Here is a 23,577-nt window from a genome sequence, read left to right on the forward strand (position 1 = left end):
TCAAGGTGCTTTAGTGTAAAACATAACCAGTTACATACCTGCAAGACATTTACTGATCATTTTTTGTATTACTTTTTGCAGGTGTTAATGTAAAATAAACTACTTACACATGAAGCTGCTTTGGAGACATCCTGCTGTCTCCATCTCGCGCTCTCATGCTTTAACTTCTTGAACCAGGAGATCTGTCTCCTTGCTTTAAAAAACTTTTCTCTTTGTTCTCTCCTGGTAACTCCGGCGTCATGCTGTCACCGCTTGTGCTTCTGGCGCACCTGCTACTTAAAGGTGATGAGAACCGACTCTCTGATTGGTGTATTGGATATTCGGCCAAATCTTGCCTCTGAATTAATCAGGGTACTTGGGCGCAGCTGATAGATGTATCCTGCTGTGCGCTGCTGGCACGAGGGGTGGGACATGACAGGATACCCCTGTGCCCCTGGCACAAGACAGCAGAGGTGCATTTGGACACACCTTGAATAAATTAAATCCATTGTGCCTCGCATTTTCTGCTTGCACTTTAGCTCAGTGTAAGATAGGGCCCTGTGTGTTTTAGCGCATTGTTTTGATTTTCTTGCCCACAAACTCTGTTCTCACTTTGTTTCCATCAGCAGCAGAAAGCAGTTATTTTAAGCTCTGATAAAAACCTACCGCACACTACAAGCTGGTGAACATAGTGGAGCTTTTAGCGGCTAAAGGGCCTCATATTTTCCGTCAGCAATGGTGGAAACCATAATAGAACTAAATGAAGAACGAATGTAGGACTTCATCAGAATCATCAGGTGGAGCGTGACCCAAGGCTGGAAAATGTTTTTTTTTTTTTTTCAACTCTTCATCATAGTATATTATTTTAGGGTAAGGGTAATTTATGGAGTGTTATATCATTTAAATTTACATGAATGGATCATTATATCAGTAGCATTTTTAAAGCCAGAACCATAATTCAAACCTTATGATGCTTCACATCCGTCATATTTTATGAGATTTATTTAACTTCAATCCCATTCATATTTATTAGACTCTTGCACCATATTCAGCATCTGTCCTTTTTCAGCTATTCATACTAATTCAGCTTTTTTCTACTCATTCATACTTAAGCCAGAAACTCTATTCAAACCTAATAATGTTCCATAAAGTTTATTCAACTTTTAAATCCCATTCATATGAATTACACCCTTTCTAACTCATCACATCCCTCCGACTGCCTCTGAACACAACATTCCTCAAGCCAGCAGTTCAGTTTGGCTTCAGCTTTTCAACAGCCAGCATTCACACCAACAGTGCCTTCTTTTGTTTATGCACCATACTTAATCTTAAGTTCAGCATGATGTTATGTTTTCTTTGTCACTTCTAAAAAGACTAAACTAGTAACTGTTAAATAAATGTCAGTAAAAATACCTCAAAATGTTATGTATGTGTAATACATACCAGTATCCTCAAAGTGACAGAGTTTCTTCCTTTCTTTCGTGTAGCTCACAGAAACACAAACACCTACATACATGATAAGGGCACAATAAACTTTCCACACTCCCAACACGTCAGCATGGCAGGTGTAAAGAGGAGGAAGCATCTGAAGGGGCCATAAACATGAAAGGCCTTTTCTCTTCATGAGAGGAGTAAGAAGAGTTAACTAGGTGACTCTGTATGAGATGGGGGTGTCGGGGGGGTTGATGGTGTTGAAGGGGGAGGAAGGGAGGACGGGAAGCAGGAAGGGTTGGTGGGGGGCTGAGGGGGGTGGGGGGGGTGGGGGGTGATACTTCTCTGGAAAATGTATTGGTCTAGTTGGAAAAACAGGTCCAAAAAAAAAGAGAAGAGCAGGAAAATTTAGGGGTGAGGGGAACCGGAGCTTTGGCCTGTGGATGAACCCATCGGGGACTTTGCTTGGTGGGGTCATTCCAAGTTCAGGTCTTTCCCTCGCTGACTCTGCGAGAGCGGAGGAGCTGTCCATGGCTGAAGGGGCCTGCTCTTGACGGCCTCCAGCCCCTGCTGCGAGCCCCCCAGGGGCCCTGTAACACAAACCCATTTCCAGCAGGAGTTCTGTGGGGTGTGTGGGGAACGAGGGCATGCCCTGGGTAAACGGAGGTCATCCCGGGGGTGGGAGGGTGAGGAGAGCCACCTTCACCAATAAATATTTTCCTGACAGTCAGATGAAGGTTTGTTTTTAAAGCTCTCATCCCTGTGTGTCTTTGTAAAGGCTCATGTTACTATTCTCACTGGACGCAGAAACAGCTCTTCAATGTGAAAACGAGCCTGTGTGGCCACTTGAAGAAAAAACTCTGTCAGTGAAAGTGAAATTAAGTAACATAAGAGAAACTGAAAGCAGATTATTTGATCACACTTTGTTTTACAGCACACTAATAAGACGTAACAAGCCAAACTTTGTGTCGAACTAGAAGAAAACTAGAAATAATATGTTCTTCATTAGACAGGATTATACCATTATTAGATTTCATTAGAGTAACCTGGAACACATTACAACAGAACTGCACTGTAAACTAAATTGAAATCACATATCTACTTCTTCCCCATTTAAAAACAACATGTGAGCCAGATCTACCAAGTGAAGGCCAATATTATAGAGCCATAATACTTCGGTGACTGCACAGAAATAATACACTTAATTTACAGTACAGATCTGCTGTAATGTGTCCCTAATTACACTCTAAGAAAGTCCAATAAATGTCTAACAATAGGAAATGATTCACTTTAGTTTACAGTACAGTTCTATTGGAATATGTCTCTAATTACCCTCTTATAAAGTCTATTAAGGCTCCAACAGTGGAAAATACTATACTTTAGTTTACAGTACAGCTCTTTTCTAACGTGTCCTAACTACCTCTAATAAAGTCTAATAAGGATGTACTAAAGGTTCTAATACTGTCTAATAAAGACAATTTCTTATTTTTGTCTTAGCAGTGAACTGTAAAATAAAGTACTGTGTCAGTGAAAGTGAAATCAAGTAACATAAGAGAAACAGAAAGCAGTTTATTTTTCCAGTTCCATAAATTTGCCATGAAAAGCCCTGTATTGCTCATTCAGCCCCTCTCCACTTCATGAGTGAACTTCAAATAACACGAGTACCAGGTGGATGTGCTAACCGTGCAGATGGAGCAGGGGCTTATAAAGGCTTTTGAAAAAGACAAATGAGAGACAATCTATCATCCGACACTCACAGACCAAACAGCAAGTCAGGGGTGGCCAACTAATCAGGCAGTTTGCACAGGCAGCACAGCATGGGTCCTTTGAGTGGATAAGTGGAGCCTCCCATAATGTCAAGAGTAAAGCCTGTACTAGGGGTTAGGGAGAGGTTGGCAGGGAGTTAATGAGATGACTGGTGGGGTGATCAGCAATGAGAGGTTTGAAGACCTATGACACGGCACAAGACACGCATTGATAGAGACGGAATAGTTTCTAGATTTATGAAGTGTTTGTTTATTGCTTATCACATCGGGTGGCCGCAGGGACGAACAAATCAGACCCGCAGCCTGACAGAAACAGTTAGTCTGTTTTCACTCTCTGCGCTGACATTTTATTTCAAAGCTATATTTAATGACAGAACTCCACTTCTCACTCCTCTTCTCAGTGTGCTAAACTGCCATTTTAGACTGCAAGCCTGGAAGAGTAAGTCATAGGTCAGCGTGAGCACAATACTGAAATACACACTGAATCATCATATTTCCTGGGCTACATGACCAAAATCACTGAGGGCTATGTTGAAATTGCCCATGACTCATTGACAGAGGAAAAACCGCTGTAATGTTATCCAGAGCAGATCAAGTCAACATCACAACTTCTGTTCTTTGCTTGGAAACGAATAACAACCTCTGCAAGTCACTCCCAATGAGAAATGAAGTATTTTTTACATTTGTGTTGATGACATTTAATGAAAACAGCCTCTTATTAATCCTTTGCTGATTAACAATGCATCATGCCTGTATTTTTCTTTTTTTTTTTTGGTAACTGAGGTAGCTCAGGGAGCCCTTCATACCAGTTCTGCAATATTCTGAATATTGCATTACATTATGTCTGGCCATCTGCTCCACTCAAGAGTGGAAAAGTATTTGCTGCAATTGCAGTGTGCGATCCACAGCATGAGGGGACTGGATTTAAAATATAATGACTTGAAGATCAGTCCTTGAAGACAGAGTCAAAGCAAAAAAAAGAAAAAAGATATATGGCGACATAAAAACCAGACGGGGGGAGAGAGAGATGGGGAAAAAGAAGGTTGGAATAACAAGTTAACATAGCAGTAAAAACCCATGACTGTAAACACATTCCATAATGGCTACTGATATCTAAATATAATTAATTCTATAGCAGATTATTCACTTAAATAGCAATACTGCAACATAAAAATACCCCACAGCAACTAGAAGTTTTACAATCAAAACATGCAGCGGTGTTAGCAACTAGAAGAAGTCATTCAGTAGAGCGCCGATCTCTGCAAAGCAACCTGGAAAGAATATTCAGATGTAACTCCTCTGTAATCACCAACAGTTGTTGATGACTTGCGTCCCAACCAACCAGGGTTAAATGGAGGGAGGAGTCAGCAGTCGGTATAGGTATAGTTTTACATAAGTTTTTCAACTTAATCACTGTGACAACAAGAGGTCCTTGAGTGTACAGTCATAAATCTGCACAGAAAATATCAGGCTGATGGGTCCAGTAGTATGCAAGTTAAGCTGCAGACAAGGTTCAACCCTATTGGTCACGCACACACATGACCCATCGCATGACCTCATAACAAAATGTACCTTAACATTCGAAAGTAGAAGTACTTGTTGTTTGGTCTGCTTGTCTGTTTTGTCGGGAAGAATATGGAAAAACTACTGGCCCAATTTTCATGAAAACATGGTGGAAAGGTGTAACATGGACCAAGGAAAAACTCTTTAAATTTCGGAGTGGATCCAAATCACGAGGCAGATACACAAATTACTTTTCACTTTTGTCAAGGGCATTTGGCCTTGGCAGAAATCTGTGCTCACTGATGCCCCTCTAGTGATAAAGCTGTTGAATAACTGGAGTAAACGGTACATTATTTCCCATTGAAATGTAGTGGAGAAGAAGTATAAAGTAGTCTAAAATAGAACTCAAGTAAAGTACAAGCTCCTTAAAATTGCACAGCACAGTACTGGAGTAAATGTAATTTAAAGGCAAAATGCACAATTTCCTCCCCTAAAACAATGCATGGCCTCACACAAATCATCTACCATCTATTTTGTGTTGCTTTGGATCCTTTACCAACCTAAAACGTCAGTATTTGATAACCTGGGAATGCGGCTCAACAATCAACTATCTTTTTGTCAGCAACTGACAGATCCTACTTTAAAAATGTACTGCTTTCAACCATTTAATTTTAATTTTAATAATTTAATTTTACCATCAGAATCGGCTTTATTGGCCTACTATATGAACACATGCAGGGAATTTAACTCCAGCTTTTCATTGCTCTCAATAGACATACAACTAGGAACAAGGACAACAAAACAGAACAAATAATGGTAAAAAAAAAAAAAGAATAGTCAGGGCTTAAATTTACACAAGTATGTCAACAAAGATGCATATTAATAAAAGAAAATTGCCATAAGGTTTTTTATTGTAACTGGCAGTACTTTAGTTCTTTTAAATTCTCTGGATTACATCTAAATGAATCTTGTTGTCCTAAAACCTGGCACTTCTGTGTTAAAGAACATTTTGTTATCCACAAAAGGAACTCATTCCAGCAGCCTGATAAGGATGTTGGAGTCTGGTATTTAAAGACAGTTTGTCTCCATTGGCAGGTCTGCAGGACCCGTCTCTCTGAGATGCCAGCAGACAGTTTCTGTCTTGTTGACAACAGTGTGATAGAAATAGAGAGCGAAGGGAAAGCAGGAGGGGTTGTGAAAAAGCACAGCATGAAGGGAGAGACTGAGAAAAGTTGAGAGGAGAGGGAGGGTAAGAGTAGAGAGGTGAAGGAGGGTGCAGGGGGAACAGAGAGGGGATGGTGGGGGAGAGGTGGTGGGAGTGGGAGGAGGGGGTGGCTGTGCGTGAGTAGAGGACCTCCCTGTGAACTGTGCAGTCGCGAGCCGGGTCATTGGGGCGAGGTTGTCAGAGCGTGCCTGAAACAGTACACCCAGGGGTTCAGCCAGAGTTCACACACTCAGTGTGCAAGATCCATGTCCCTCAGTCAGCGCTCGCCAGCCGTTCACCAGCATATACACAGCAACACAGCAAAACTCACGTGTATCATTACACACTCTTGCACAGCGACCAGATCAAACGCAACAACAAACAAACACAGATGCACTTGCGAAACATACAGGATGTTTAAAATATAATCAGTCTTCAGTCTGCAAGTCTAAATGGGAATTTGCACAGATGAGCAAACATAAGAGTCTCACATGCTGTCTCTACAAGCATGGTGACATATTGTTTTCATATCAGCGCGAGCAAAGTTTGTCCAAAGAAGACAAAATAAACACGCAGAAGGAAAAGTGAACAAGCTGGTTCGTCTCTTGGTGCAAACTGAATCAGTGAGATGGTAACTGATAGTGTCCATAGCCAGCAACAACACCAGCAACAATAACAGCAACAACACCAGCAACAACATCAGCAACCATACCAGTAACAGCACCAGTAACAGCAGCAGTAACTACACCAGTAACAACACGAGCAACAATAGCAGTGGCACCAGTAACAACACTAGCAACAACTCCAGCAACAACACCAGCAAAAATAACAGCAACAACACCAGTAACAACACCAGCAACAATACCAGTAACAGCACCAGCAACAACACCAGTAACAACACGAGCAACAATAGCAGTGGCACCAGTAACAACACCAGTAACAACACGAGCAACAATAGCAGTGGCACCAGTAACAACTCCAGCAACAACACCAGCGACAATAACAGCAACAACACCAGTAACAACACCAGCAACAACACCAGTAACAACACCAGCAACAGTACCAGTAACAGCACCAGTAACAGTGGCGGTAACTACACCAGTAACAACATCAGTAACAACATGAGTAACAATAACAGCAGTGGCACCAGCAACAACACTAGTAACAACACCAGCAACAGTACCAGTAACAGCACCAGTATAACAACAGTAAAGTTGTTATACTGGTGCACAGTGCAAAATATTTTCTTTAATTCCAGCAACAAAATGTAGTCAAGAATCAAAAGTAAAAGTAGTCAGTGTGCAGAATGATTTCACTCAGTGTCTCAGATCATGATTCACAATTTTTGAAAAACTTATACAAACCCCATATTTAACCTTTACTAACTACTGACTCCTCACTCCTTTTAGCTGGTCAGTTGGGCTGCAAGTCATCAACAACTGCTAGGCATAAACAAGGCTCACCTACTAGTAATGTTTGTGAGTAACTAGGTAACTAGTCAGCGTCACATTATCGGATCATTATACTTCAGGTACTGTAGGCAGTTCTTAAAGGGACAATTCACCCCAAAATCAAAAATACACTTTTTCCTCTGGCATGTAGTGCTATTATCCATCTAGTTAGTTTCAGTGTAAGTTGCTGAGTTTTGGAGGTATTTGCTGTAGAGATGTCTGCCATTGAATATAATGGGACTAAATAGCGCTGTGCTTGTGGTGGTACATTTGAAAAATTCGGAACCCACGTCTCCTTCCAGAAATTACGACCCAGTTACTCAAGATAATCCACACACCTTATTGTGAGCACTTTCATGGAAGAACTATTTTCTTTTCAGTTGAAAGAAGGAAGATTCTCCTGTAGGAAGAAAGCAGCTCTTACATGAAACTGCACATGATGCCTGGAGTGCCACATTGCTGTTGACTTTTTTAAATATATTTTTTGGCTTTGAGCACAGCAAGCCAGTCAAGTTTCATTATACTGGAGAGAAGGCAGACATGTTTACAGCTGATATCTCCAAAACTCTGCAAAACCAACAAAATCTGCATGGATTAATAGCACTATGGGCCAGAGGAAAAATATGTTTTTTGGTTTTGGGGTGAAGCGGTTGAGATGGAGCTGTATGTAGCTATTGTCAGGGCTAGATGTAAACATGGAGGAGATCATGGGATAGGTCGTGTGTGTGCGTGTGTGATCAGTGGGGCTAACCTCAAATTATACTGAACCGGCCATAATTTTGTTGAACAACCTCAACATGTGGTTGCAGTGATTCAGTGATTCTGAAAAAACGTTGAAAAACCTACATAAAAACAAGGCTTACCTAGTTTAGTTTCAATGCATTTTAGGGGAATTACTGATCATTTTGCATCATTTTGTGCCACTTTCCAAACATCAAGACTGATTTCAGCCTAAAACTGATGGGACAACAACACGTAGAAAAGACAGTTCCTTGGTATATCCATCAGCACATATCATGCACGACAGATGAAAACAACATAAAGAACATAGCAAGACAAACCAGAGAAGAGAGGAGACTTGACAGTGGAGAGAGTGTGAGGTTTAGTTAGCTTTGTGTAGAAACAGCCAGTACAAATGTCCTTCAGAGGGCTATTTTTAATTTTCTACTTTTTAGAGTCTGTACTTTTTCACTTTTAGTTAGAAGTGTCTGTGCTTCTGCTTTGAGTAAAGAATGTTTGTACTTTTGCCATCTCTGCTACTAGCAATATTTTTGCAGTAACTGTGTAAATAATTACATGAAATTAACCGATAACTGATAGTGTCCATGGCCAGCAAAAACACCAGCAACAGCACCAGTAAGGTTGCAACACAGTGAGAAAGATTTTTCTTTAATTCCAGTCAGTGTGGTTTAAATAGGAGAGGCCACTAAGCCAGAATCCCCTCTGTGTGACTGAGCTCTTTGTGGGAAAGCTGTCTGCTTTACTCCCATTGAAGACTGGTTGGCCCATTGTCAAACCCAGAGCTTGACCTGGTGTTGAACCCAATTGTCAAACTTGCAGTGTAGTGTGGGACCTTGGTGGGGGAGGAGAGGCACCAGAGTGTGGTTTAGCTGACTGAGGCAAGTGTTTGTCATCTCCTGGTCCCTGAAAGAGTTCTGCATAATGATTTCATATGCCTCGGCTAATGTAGTAAAAAGCTGTGAAAAGTGGAATTTCCCGTCAAAGCCTCTCTCTCTTTTTTTTCTTATAATGAAGGTGGTGATTTAGGCCTAACATACAGTACGTTCTCACATTTCACCGAAGCCCCTCCAGTCATGCGGTGACCACCCCAATCTCTCTCCCAATTCTCACGCTGGGGATAACTCAGTCTTGTGTGTCACATGAGGATTTGACAGACAGGCCCAGCTGTGGCAGTCAGGCGCCAGAGCACCACGCCCTCCGAGTCCAAGGCAGACAAGGCCCAAAAACCCAGAACAATCCAGTCTTTGTGGATCTACTGGAAACCATCAACTGCATCCAAATGACCGTAAGCTGTAGATACAAGCCAGATGTTGGAATTCCTCGGCTCAGTTCAATCTCAGTCCAGTCTGGCTCATCCAAGCCCGGCAGCAGAGCAGTGGCAGGAAAGGGGGCGGGTAGTTCTGATCATTCTGTTATATGAAACCCGGTCAAATCGAACAGGAGACGTACGTTTCAGCCTGTGCACGGTGGAGCTGTCTAACTGAGAAATTATGCAAAATTGCAGCTCTTTTATTCAAGGCTTTGTGACAATTGAAAACAGGTTGTTATGAAGTTTTCATCATTTCGCTGAAATGCTTTTCAATGCAACAAACCCAATCACGTCTCATGAGGGCAGCTGTGTTGCACATTACTCTATGTATAATTCTTTCTTTCAACCAAATTACCCCCAGATGCCCCATCTAGATTAGTCTCTATGGAACGAGTTAAGAAACGTTTTAAAAACAAATGTTTTGGATAAAAAAAAGAAGTTACACTTTAGGATTGTGGGTAGCGCAGTACTTCGCCATGACATCGTGTCAGTCATCATTCCATGTTGGATGGATACAACATAACTTGGTACCACAGACTACTTGAAAACTTTCTCCTTTTCCTGTAAAAATAAATACGGTCACATCTTAAGTTATATAATACTAGCAAGATGCTAACTAACTAGCTAGATTAAGATGTGAATATGTCAGTTTTACAGATCCCCAGGCAGCATCTTTTTATCATCTTCCAAATTTGGTTTTCTTTTCTACATAGATGAGCTTAGCACACAACAAAAAACAAAAACAAAGCAACTATAACAACACAAATTTAAGTTGCTCCACAAATCCACGATCCAGTCCATCAAGTTAATTGAACAGCTTCTGAGACACTTCAAAAACCACATTTAAGTTACTTGCAATAGTTTTATTATGAATCAGTTAAGTTTAAATTACACATGATTTTTGGCTGATTTAATCACCAGCAATACTATGTCAACACTCACCAATAATTCAGTAACTTAGAAAGTTTATCTTGCAACCACATATATAATTAAGTGGTGGTACCAAGTCTTCTTAATTAGTTTTTAGAGTGAAGCATCAAAACTGCTTTGCTACAGCTCCTAGTCTGTGTGACAGGATTTCTGCTCGTCCTTCAAAATGCTTTCAAAGTCTAAATCTGAATTTTAGGCCTTAAATTGTCTTAAATACCATTTTGACAAGTCTTAAATATTGATTGGATTATGAAGTTAATGTTACTGTTATGAAGTTGCATAAACATCAGTCTTATTTTGAATGTATTTGTATTGATCACACTGTCACAACTACAAAACAAAACCAACATGGAACCTATAAATGCTCATGCAAAGTCTGCCGCCCAACATCAAAAGGTGGTCTGGACTTTAAAATATCAGCCATATGTGGATAAATCCATTAACATGGTGCTCAGTTTCAGCGTTATAAACATCTACTCCTTCTCAAAGATTTTTAATGATTTTTTACGAATAATAAACAGACACTCACTCATTCAGCGAACATTCAGAATCATTTTAACGCCAATACCCATGAAGTGTGCAAACAATAACTTAAGTTACGAGCCAGAATAAAAATTTCAAAGGACACTGATGTCGTTATCAGAGAAGCCAGTTTAATTTAGCACTTTTACTTTATCTCTGATGAAATATCGTGGTCATTTTATGATTTGTTACAGTAATATATTACAGATTTCTCCTTTAAATTTAATTTGTTGAAAGCTGCAGAAAACCCTGGTGTGAGTTTGATAACTTCTTATGCAAAACATGCGCTCTGAACACAAGGTACAACAGTCAGAGTCTGAAACTATTTCCATCCTCATTTCAAGAGCAGGTTATCGTGTAATCAGGACCTCTGAGAGGCCACGATATTATCTTGTAAGGTCTTTGGCGGTCCAAATCTGACATGCTCACGGTGATCCAGTGGGAGACTCATTTGTCCTTTTGCAGGGCTAATTACAGCAGGCTGCGCGACCACCCCCCACATTCCCCGCCAACCTTTCACCTCTGAGGTGTTGAGCAGGCAATTACTCTTCTTGGCTTCTGTGTGAAGGGTACAAACACAAACTAGCTATTCCCCTCTCCATCTCTCCATCGCTCATTTCTCTTTCTCTCTTTCTTTGGCTTCACAGCACTTGGAAAACATACAAGTGCAATATAAACACACGCAGCCATCTTTAAGGTTCAGTAGTGTGTCATGCGTGGGAGGACGGCTGCTGTGTTTTTGCCTCCCACACCCTGCATGCTCGCTTCCACCTGAACTTTGTGTGGATGTTTGTGTTGAAGATGGCTCAGACTAAAGAGTGTTCAAATATTTTCTTCACAATTTCTGTTTTTAGCAGTCAGTTTGGAAAGAAAAACACTCAGAGAGAATTCATACAGTAATGTGATTACCAGGGGTGGGACGTAACTAAGTAGACATACTTTGTTTCTGTATTGAAGAGGCATTTTCAGGTATCTGTACTTTACTGACAAGTATTATGTTCCTGGCAACTTTTTACTTTAACTCCCTACATTTAACATTTAATACAACTATCTGTACTTTATACTCCTTACATTATCAAAACAGGCTTGTTACTCAAGTTAATGCATTCGAGGGAAATTATTATTTCTATTTTGCATCATTTAGTGCCACCTTCCCAACGTCAAGACTGATTACAACATCAACAGATGAGACAATAACACATAGAAAACACGATTCTATGGTGCATCCATCAGTGCATGTCACACACAACAGATGTAACAAGATGAAAACAACGTAAAACATGTAACAAGATGAAAACAGCGTAACAAGACAAAATGTAAAAGATGTAACAAGATGAAATCGACAGAAAAAGATGTAACAAGACAAAAACTGAATAAAATGATGAAAATTACGTAACAAGAGGTAACAAGGTGAAAATGATGAAAAAGATATAACGCTGAAAATGTAAAAAAACAGGATGAAAATGACGTAACAAGACGTAACAACATGACAACATGAAAATTACTGAAGATGTAACAAGATGAAAATGTGACAAGAAGAAAATGATGTAAAAGCCGCAACAAGACAAAAACAATGTAAAAGATGTAACGAGATGAAAGGGAGAGAGACTTGACTGCGGAAAAAAGTTGACGTTCAGTTAACTTTGCAAAGAAACCGCGCGTAGAAATGTTCTTCAGATGGCTACTTTTTACTTTTATACATTTCAGAGCCTGTACTTTTTCACTTTTGCATGAGTAAAAAGGTTGAATCACTACTTTTAGTTCTACCAAAGTCTTTTTTTTTTAAGTATCTGTATTTCTACTTGAGTAAAGAATGTTCGTACATTTGCCTCCTCTGATGAACACACTGATTTGATTTTCATTCGCTTGCAGTTTTGTTTTTTTCATTCCTCTCACCTCTGATTGATATCATCCTGAGATGCAGATATGAAAGCCGTATGCACGGAAAAAACATCTACAAAAACAGTATAATGAGGGACCCATATGTCTAGGACCTCTGGCAAAGGTGAATGTTCAACTTTAATAAAGCAAAGAATGAAAGGAGAATTGTACTCCTGAGATGCGGAGCGTTTTGAGTGTGATTTTTTGCTCAGACATATAACTAAGCCCCATGCTGACTCAATCGTTTAGAAAAGTGCTTTTCAGCTCTCCTGCGCTGCTTGATAACCCACATCCTCTCCTCAAAACCCTCAGTAACAGCTCTCCAGAGGGATGCTTTCATCCTGACGCAAACTATGTGTTTGGTCTGTTTCCATTTAGCTAAGTTCAGGTGTAGTTCACAGAGGCCGCCAACTCTGGTCATGTGACTCGCATGCAGGCTGTGGGCTTGGGAGGATTTTTTTGTGTGTAATAAAGCCTTGTGATAGATCTGGAGCTTCTGTGCCAAGAGAACTCTTAAAAAGTGTCAGCTATTTTACATAAGCCAAGGAAATATGCTTGGTATTTCATCTATTTTTATTCCTGTCAGTCTTATCAGTGCGGTTGTGGTTTAATAAGTCTATGACCTGCACATCTCATGTCTCCCTTTGTCATGATGAGAGCAACCGCATCTAAAAAGGTTGTATAACATTTTGATATCTGCTCTGGATTTCATGCGAGGGCACTGAGAGGACAGTGCCCTCCATTTGACCCACATCTGATTCACCTTGAGCAAGGCAGGCTGCTGGCAGCAAACACCGAGCCACAGAGTTCGCTCGTGCTGCGACACTGTTGCGTAATCTGTGAGGAAGCTGCTCTGTAATAAATAAATCTGGCTGAGGCGGTCCATCTGGGAACAACATTTTTCAGCCGAGATCTCCTGACGTGATGCCTAGTGGGCTTTATAAATATCCTGAGCCCATCCGCGCAACGTGAACTGTGTTTCACCCTCCCACACCCTTCCCCTCTGAGTGTTTGCCTTCTGCTCGCAGTGAAAAGCAGGCTTTACTTTGCTTTGTTTGTCCCTCAGCGCTTACCTCCCACTTTCTCCCTGTTAACTGTCAGTGTTCAAAAGCAGAACACTGGAAACCACATGTGAAACAGAACTCTCTCTCGGCTTCACAATGTAGGTGCATGACCTGGAGGGATTTTTTTTTATGTCATATGGGATTTTGGGAAGATCACAACTGTGACTTCACTGCTTTTGAAATCGGTGGTAGGCACCATAAAAGAAAATGTGTATCTATGGCACTTTCCATTACAAAATCACAACCTGCAGGCCGATATATTTTTAAACACGCTTTTGCATTAAAGGGACAGTTCGGATTATTTGAAGTGGGGATGTATAGGTACTTACCAGTTTTGAGAAGCAGCAGGAGTACCAGTGAAGGAGGCTTAGCAATGAACTGCTGTGGACAGGGTCAGCAACGAAATGTGTTTTAGCCACCTAAAAGAAAAAAATAAATAGTCAATATCAGTTTAAGTATACACTGTATTTGGGGTATTTTTACTGCCTGACCTTGTTGTCAGAAAGCCTTTTCTGAGGGGAAATAGCTGTTATAATATAATGAGTGAGTAAACTGTGTAACACATTAGACTCAGAGGGATGTGTTAAAGGGAAAGTTTGGATTATTTAAATTGAAGTTGTATGAGGTACTTATTGATAGTCAGTGTATTACCTACAGTATAAGCGATATGTCACTCTCTCCAAACTAACCAAACTCCATAGGCAAAATTTGTAATTTTACCTTGCAGAACATGGGAGTTGCTAATCTACCGATGCGTTGATGTGTTAGTTTGTTCATGTTAGTGTGTGATTTTGGTGAATCTGAACAATGGAAGTCACACAATAACACAAACAAACTAAAATATCAAGGCAGTGGTAGACCAGCTATTTTTTTGTCCTGTGGGGTAAAATTACTGATTTCGCATATGGAATTTGGTTGGTTTGGAGAAAGTCACATTGAAAGTCATATAACAGGAGTTTCCCAGGAGTGTGTGGTATTTAAAAATCATTCCCAGTGTATTATAACATGGAAAAAAAAGTCTTGAAGTTTGTGTTGCACCCAGTAGCACTCATCTCTCACTGCTGGAGATGAGTGCTAAACATAAACATACATTCAATGTTTTTCTTATCAAATTTGGCAAAAACACAACTTAGAAAACCACTGTGGAAAACAGCAAAGACGGATGATATTTTTGTTCAAAATCACACCACATACTCACCATCAGTAAACAGCTGGACCTATGAGTTGCCAAAAACACTACTTATTGCCACATTACTGTTGACTGTTCTTATAACATAGCTGTGTTCTATGTGAGGATTCTCAGTGATTCTAGAGTTCTACTGGGGCCTAAAGGGTTAAAACATGTTTTGTTGCTGACCCTGTCCACAGCAGTTCGTTGGTTAGCTTCCATGCTAGTGCCCCTTTCTGCTTCTCCTAGTTGGAGGCATGCTGAACACCATCAACTGAAACTAATACACTGACTACAGGTAAATACCTCATACAACCCCACTTCAAATAATCTGAACTATCCCTTTAAACCTGCGAGCCACTTCTCCAGTTGTGCCACGCACCTCCTCAGTCTTTGTTCCTAATCATATCTGTTGACATGATATGATGTTCCAGAAACAAACCTTAATGAACACCAGGCGATAACAGAGACAGAGTTTTCTGTGCAGCTTCAAACCCTCTTCCCCACAAAGATCTCCATATAGATATTCTGTGCTCCTCGCACACTGTGGAGAAAGGACTGTGTAGATACCGCTGGGAGCCAGTGATGAATAGAATTTATGGAGAGTTATGCCCCAACTACCAATTGTTTGACCTTGTGTTGTAGAACTAAAGCCTCATCTACCCATTGCATATGTATTATGCATCTACCTGTAAAGGCTGCATTCTTTAAATAGTGGCTGAGGTGACTGAATGTTTCAGTGCAGCATTAAACAACCTGGAGTTATTTGCTTCAAGATCATCTCTGCCATGTTTCTTTGTTTTATTTGCTGCCCGTAACTACCTGTATGAACGTGACAAAAGTGTCAAACAGTTCCTGCAGACAGAGACACTCAGACAGTCTTCACATGATACTTAAAGGGATAGTTCAGATTATTTAAAATGGGATTGTATGAGGTTCTTATGCATAGCCAGTATGTTAGCTCTAAGCGTATTTCAGTCACCTAAAAAAAGGTCACTGCTTTAGTTTGCTGTCACATGGTCTTTTCCAAACCGCCATCATATAAGCCAAATATCACACAACACGGGTGTTGCCGGTCTACCACTGCCACTACCACTGATCGGTCAGTTTGTTTGTGTTATTGGGTGACTTTGGTGTTTTAAAAGTATCGTTTGGATTCACCAAACCATTGAACAAACTATCCAGATCCAGGCAGTGGTAGACCAGCAACTCCCGGATTCAGTGAGGTAAAATGACTGATTTTGCCTACGGAGTTTGAGTGGTTTGGAGAGCGGTATTTGGTTTATATAACGGCAGTTTCCCACCAGAAAAGGCTGTCTTACGGCAAAGTAAAGTGGTGAAAATACTCTAAATACAGTGTATACTTAAACTTACATTGATTTTTTAGGGGTTGCCTTTTTAAAGTGGCTGAAATACCTTTTGCTGCTGACCCTGTCCACGGTAGTTCATTGCTTATGCTTCTGCTAACTGGCGGTCTGCCATGCCAACCACTGTAGGTAATACACTGACTATCGATAAGTACCCCATTCGACCTTGCATCAAATACTCTGAACTATCCCTTTAACACATTTCTCTGAGTCTAATGCATGACACAGTTTACACATTCATTAATGGATTGCAGCTAATTCCCTACATTTATCTACTCTGTGTGTTTGTCTGTGTGTGTGTGTGTGTGTGTGTGTTTTTGAGGACTGACACCCTCTGAGCTTGCTGCTCCCTTTGACCTTTAACACCACAGTGTATAATAACTCTTACAGTTTGACAGGTCAACTGAGGCGTCACGGCTGGCCCCTTGCTGTGGGTTAGGACTGGGCCTTTTTATCATACTACCCACCCTGTGATGGATGAACCCAGCAGCAAACTGGCGAGGGGGCTAACAGCGTTGTTCAGAGAAAGCGGATAAGGCATTGTAACAAATAACACCTCGCTGAACTCCACTCCACTACCTTCTCATTGCCCCTGGCTTCAGGCTCACTCGGCTCGTCGCTTCAGGCACTGTCTGCTGGTCGACAAAGCACACAGACTTATGGGGTTTATTACAGGTAATAGTCTATGGCTCATATAGCCACTTTCCAGGGTTGAGAGAGATACTTTAAAAATGTATTCTGATACATTTACGTGTTAAAAAACTGACTGATTACCTGCTCTTACCTTTGGATTACCTCAATACCAAATACGGTGAAACTGTTTAGCTTAAATTAAGTATTCTATTCACATGTCTCACTCAAACTTAAAGTAAACTACCATAAAATTATTCCAGTCTGGGAACTGTGTTTTTACCCACACACCATCCCAGTTATTAGCAGCAGCACCACCTACAGTCACAAAATATTTGTCAGTTGTAGTAGTAGTAGTTGTTGTATTAAGGCTAGCTAACTAGATTTCTGTGCAATTATCATTAGCGGTTGGGCTATGTAGCTAAAGTTAGTGGTTTTGGTTTGTGCAGCTAACATTAGTGGTTTTTCTGCATAGCTAACATTAGCAATTGTTCTATGTAGCTAGAGTTAGCGGTTGGTTTGTGTAATAAATGTTAGCGGTTGGTCTGTGTAGCAAATGTTGTGTAGCTAGCATTAGTAGTTGTTCTGTGTAGCTAAAATCAGCCATTGTTCTGTTTAGCTAACATAAATGGTTGTTCGTTGTAGCTAAAATAAGCGTTTTATCTGTGTAGCTAAGGTTAGTGGTTGTTCTGTGTAGCAAATGTTAACGATTGTTATGTATAGATAATGATAGCGGTTGTTCTGTGTGGCTAATGTTAGTGGTTGGTCTGTGTAACTAATGTTAGCGGTTGCTATCTGTCTGTTGTAGTTAACGTTAGGGGTTGGTTTCTGTGGCTAACGTTAGTGGTTGTTCTGTTTGATGATGATTTTCACAGCTGAAGCCTTAACTGTCTCTTTACTGGGATGGTATTCATTTTCTCTGACTTCTGATTTAAAGACACAATAATGGTGAAATTTCCACCTAAGAAAAAGATTGTTTTCACAAGAGGGCATGATAATGAATTGGCAACTGTAAGATTAGCTATGTTTTCACTTGAGACCTGAATGGGGTTGTGAGGCTTGTGAAGTGTTTTAATGTGTGCACTCTGGGCATGGTAGGATTTTGCTGTTTATTCCACAGACTATGTTTCCTGCTAATAATCCCTATCTGTTACGACCTGTAATCTGATTACATCTAACTGTAATGGAATACAGTTACCTTTTTTGTATCCTAATTACATAAACCTGTAACATTTTGTCCGTTATTCCCCAAGTCTCCCAATTTCTGTGTGTGTTAGTGCGAAGCAGTGGGGTCTTTATTAGGAGCTTTAGTGCAAATGTGACAAATTGCGGCTCCAAAAAAATGACAGAAATTATGGCATTTTTAAAGGACAATATAGTTGACATATTCTTGATATTTTGCAGATATCAAATAAATGTGAAGTGAAAATGGATATGAAGTGTTTCGGAAACACATTTATCATATGCAGCAGAGCATATTAAGCTTCAAAGTCACAGTGAACCATCTGCCAGGAAACTGGGAGTCAACAGGATCTCTAAGTGTATGTGATGTGAATAACGACAGAATCCTGCACTGGCTGAGTTTTTACATGCGTTCAGCATCACTGCACAACAAGCCAAATGGACTCCAGATCCAGGCGCCTATAATATATTTAATGGATCATTGGAGGCCGACTTTCCAAGCCCCCGTGTTGGGATTACAAATGCTTGGACAGCATATAGGAAAAGTACACTCAGGCTTGTTGCTCTATTTCAAAGTATACAAGAGGGAACTTCTGGGGCGGTCAATAACAAAGGTGCAGTGAAGGGTAATGATGACTAATAAACGTTTAAGATGAACTTGCATAAATATTTGTGGTCAGCATTAAAGATGATGATTCCATTTACTGCATGATCTTTTCAAATTAACCTTACAGAAAAAAAGAGGAAAAATGCTTGCAGATTTCCAATTACATGTTTTAAAGGGAGAGTTCGCCCCCAAATCAAAAATACATATTTATCCTCCTACCTGTAGTGCTGTTTGTCCATCTAAATTGTTTTGGTGCACTGGCTAGTTTTTTAAGTGGCAGTTAGTTCATCAAGTTTTCTGTGCAGATCATTGATGCAGAAAAGTAGCTTGTAGTAAAACAAACAATGTTCCCCATCGCTGTGCGTAATGTTAATGTATTATTTTTCCTGTGTGCCTCTATGATATGTAACAAGAGACAGCAAATCATCATTAGATCTTAGTACAAGCATGATACCTGCTTATTTGCTCATTGATGCTGACAATTGATGATTTACTCCTTATATATCAAAATTTGGTAGCGAATGTCAATACTTGATAGGACTTGGTCAATGCATATAACCCACTGCTTCCCCAGGGCACAGCATGTCTGCGCCACTGTTTTGATCCGTCCTCCACATGGCTGCAAGTCCCACCAGCAGCATTTCAGAAACAGAGCATTTTGCCTGATTATGTTTACTTGCTCAGATTTTGTTGATTTGGTCCTCTTTCCTTGCTTTTTGTGTTTCTACCATGGATAAATAGGCTACATACTTAAATAGTTTATTCCCTGTCTGTTTATATGATTGCAAGTCTGCAGAGGTCTTTCATTTTGAAAACTGACCAGATGTTCTATGCTTTTTTTCTTTGTCTGACATCCTGCCCACTCAATCTGCTCTGTGCAGCTTGACGCGTCATCCGTCAAAAATAGAAAAAAATCATGAGCATTTTGTAGAATTGCAGCGATCAGCTCCAGCACCTGTAACATGATACAGCCGTGCCTGGTGGAATCAAGCCGTAGGTATCGAAATTCAGTACCCAGCCCTCACCACTAGCATGAGCCTCTCCTCCTGGACTAGATGCACATTTCCTTCAGCACGGTGATAATTTGGCGTATACAGTTTAATGGCACGATAAATAGTTCCTCCATGAAACTGCTCACAAGGTCTGTGGATTATCTCGAGCAAGAGGGTCTGGAAAGAGACATTGCTGCTGGGTTTGTCAAATGTATTTTTTCACACAAGGTGAATGGCATCATTCTATTATATTTGAGAGAGGGCAGACATCTCTATGGCCAGTATGTTCAAAACTATGCAACTCCCAGTAAAACTATCTAGATAGATAAATAGCACTACAGGTAAGAGGAAAAATATGTCTTTTTGATTTTGGGGTGAACGGTCCCTTTAAGACCACAGTAAAATCTTAAATAAAAGTGAAATGTCCAGCAGAGACACCTGGGAATGTGGTCACAGCTGAGACGGCTAAACTCTCCGATTTCTCCCCGTGTGACCAAACCGTAAGTCCTCTGTTTCCACCTGCGCCTGGTCAGTCATCCTGGAGCTGAGCGCCTTCAGCAGGGAAAAAGCTTTCCAAGCCCCCTTTGATTTATTCAGTATTTGGCTAACCTTGCTCTGAACCTGCCCCGTGAGATTTCCAACCATTTTAGCCCTCCTCTTCCAGCATACGTGAACTACATGCCTCCTCGACCTAGTTCCATCCCAACATGCTTCTTCTCCCTCTGCTTTCGCAACAGCCCACTCAGAGAATGAGAAACAGGCCCTTGAAGGAGGCTCGGGTTCACTCTCGGCTGAGCCCGGCGTCAGCCCTCCCCACCCAGCGTGGGTCACCTACTGATCACAATGTGCGGCCCTATCGTGAGTGCACAGGAGGGCATTTATGGTTCGCTGGGATTCAAATGAATGTTTATGAGGCTTGTCTGGCAGCCAAAGGGCAGGCACTATCCCAGATTTTACAGCTACTCTCAAGGGTTCGCTTTTGGTTGTGTGTGCTTGCTTTGACTTGTGCTCAGACATGGGGTGTCTCTCTGTGTGTCTGGATCTGTGATCTCCATATCCCTTCATGTGTTTATTACTCAGGGTTGAAGTATTACTCTCAAGGCAGTAGGGTTAAAGTTCTTTGTGTGTGTGTTTGTGTTACAGAAACCAAAAACCACAGAGTTCACTAGCCTTTCAAGCTGACAGTCACATTTTACTCATGTCTTTTAATGCTGGCTGCCCATAATCTTCAATATTTAGCAGAGAATCTGTGCTTATTGTCATGCTGCACACATTCTCTTCAATGTTAAAGAGTCCCGGCTTCATGATTAACCTCACAGCAAGAAAGGAAACAGCATGGCCCACGGATAAGCACAAATTTGTGCTCCGTTGCATTTTCACTGAACATTGCTCTTTGCTCTGATCTAAATATCTTGGTTACAGTCTCAGGAGGAACAATCAGAGCATCTTGGTAAGCAAACAGAAGGAATGGAAGCATGAGGTCCTGTTTTAGGTCGTAAGATAAGGAGGTGCTTTGTGTATTCTTATGACAAGTCAACACATTAATCAAAATGTCTATTTAATGTGTGAAAGCAAATGCTGTGTAACAGCAAGTGGTGAGACTTAAATTCAGTATTATTAAGTAATATTATAGTCTGTGGTAACAAGGGGGGACTTGATATTAGGCAAAGGTCACCAACTGCCTTAGGCCCCAACCTAACAAGAGCCCCATAAAATGCCTCATAAACTTATGGTCAAGATTTTTTTTTTCACTTTTTGCTCATTAATTATGTCTTTTTAAAAATGCAGGAGCTAAAATGACATTAGCTTATTCATGAGAGTCCTTCTATGATCCTACTGGGGTTCTGCAGAAATGATTCAGGAAGACAGTTGCCAGCTTGTGCAAAGAAACGGCTCGATGTGGTTGAAAGACTGTTGAAAAATGAATTGAGGGTAGAAAGGAAGAAGTGTGAGGATACTAAAAGACGGCACCCTCCCCAGCCACAGCCCATTCACCCTGCTGCTGCCTGGCAAGAGATATAGAAGTATCCACTGCCCTACCACCAGACTACAGAGCAGCTTCTGCCTCCAGGTTGTGAGACTGTTTGATTAATCTTTGCACTCCACCATGAATAAAAGTTTATTTTTTTATGAACGAGGGATGTGGGGGGTGCCGGTGTTTGCCTTAGGATACAAAATGACTAAATCTGCCCCTGTGTAGTGATTCTGAATGAAACATTGCCAGCGTTTCATTTGAAAAAAAAAAAACATTCTCCTTGAAATTAAATTGTTGGTTTACAAAAATGGACGGTCTAGACATCATAAAGAGGTTTGGTTTCTTTTAAAAAGAAGTCCAACATAGACTCCACATGAGGTTAAAAGTGGGGTAGTGATTGTGGTATTTTCATTTTTACCGCAGCCCCTTCTGTCATTGTGATAAACCTCAATGTGGTCAGATTTTACCGTCATCTCATTAAACATTAACGAGTTTCGATTCACTGTCTACCATCTGTGATGGGAAAAAGAGCACAATCCTCAACCAGATTACTGATTTTATTGCTATTTGCGATCCCTGATGGCATCCTGTTCTTTTTGTAGGGCTGTATAACCTGCACTTTTCATTTTGCTTCCCATTGAGGTTTGGTTCTCATCTTTATTTGTCAAAATAGCCTTGGCAATGCACTGCACAGCTCACTATTCTCAAAATTACAGGTGTCACATTTAACAGCAAGGGCAACAGCCTCGTATTGTGATGGCCTTGTCTGGCAACTATAGACATTTGGAGGAAACTAGGTGGTATACACACTGGTCTTTCAGTTGCTTAATGACTAATCAGTCTTGTTGTGTAACTGAGGTAGGAAGAAAAATTGCTTTGGTGTCTCAGATCTGTACTGGATTGTACACAGTTAAATCTCAGTTGAAGAAGTCCTTGAGAAATAAGCACAAAAACACACAAGTACAAGCACCATTACCCCATGGTATGAAAGGCACTGACCTGTGCAACACTCACTGATCAATGGAACAACCTTGGAAAACTTGTTGCAGTGGCTCCACTGTGTGAGCCACAGAAGTTCTGTGGAACAAAGGTGAGATACTGAGAAAATGCACGGCCAGAAAAAAATGCTCTTAGGTCAGAAGTGTGTGTTATGAGACAACATATCTTTTGAAAATGTATTTCTTTATGTATTGTCCATTAAAACAATCTCACCATATCTAACATACAACATTACGACTGTACTAAAATATGAACAGAGTGGAAAGATACCAGCACCTCTGACATCAAGATTTTGACCTATCTTGCAGAGAGTTAGATGAGATCAATACCACTCTCAGCTTCTCTAAAGGTAGGAAGATTTATTTTTTACATTTGAATGCGACCAGGCTGTTTCCAAGTCTTTCTATCTGACATGACTCAGTTCACGCAGAGATCATGTTGGAGGTAATATTAAAGTTTTATTCATATTAAGTTAAATCACATTTGCCGCCTTCTTTGCTCAGTCACTGATCAATCGGACATATCCTGTGTCTTCCCATAAGTTAAATAGTAAGTAGTTAGCAACGGCTAGCCAGAAATGCACCATTACCTTGAATAAATTCTGGATTTCTGTGTTTTAATATCGATGGAGACATTTGGAATAATGCAATTACACAACTCAACAAACCATATAATATATATCTGTCATTTGTAGACATTTAAATGTGGAAATGTAACATAGTCTTAAGTGTGAAAGGTGCTATCTCAGTTATAGAATAGTTAAACATTTTGGGCAATAAGCTTTTTTTGACCAGTCTTGCCAAGAGTTAGATAAAAAGATCAGACCACTCTCAGCACCTCTAAAGGTAAGAAGCTCGCCGTTTTCCCCTTCAAGCC

This window comes from Lutjanus erythropterus, chromosome 2 (genome assembly GCF_056507025.1).
Source record: "Lutjanus erythropterus isolate fLutEry1 chromosome 2, fLutEry1.hap2, whole genome shotgun sequence".
Taxonomy (NCBI): Eukaryota; Metazoa; Chordata; class Actinopteri; order Lutjaniformes; family Lutjanidae; genus Lutjanus; species Lutjanus erythropterus.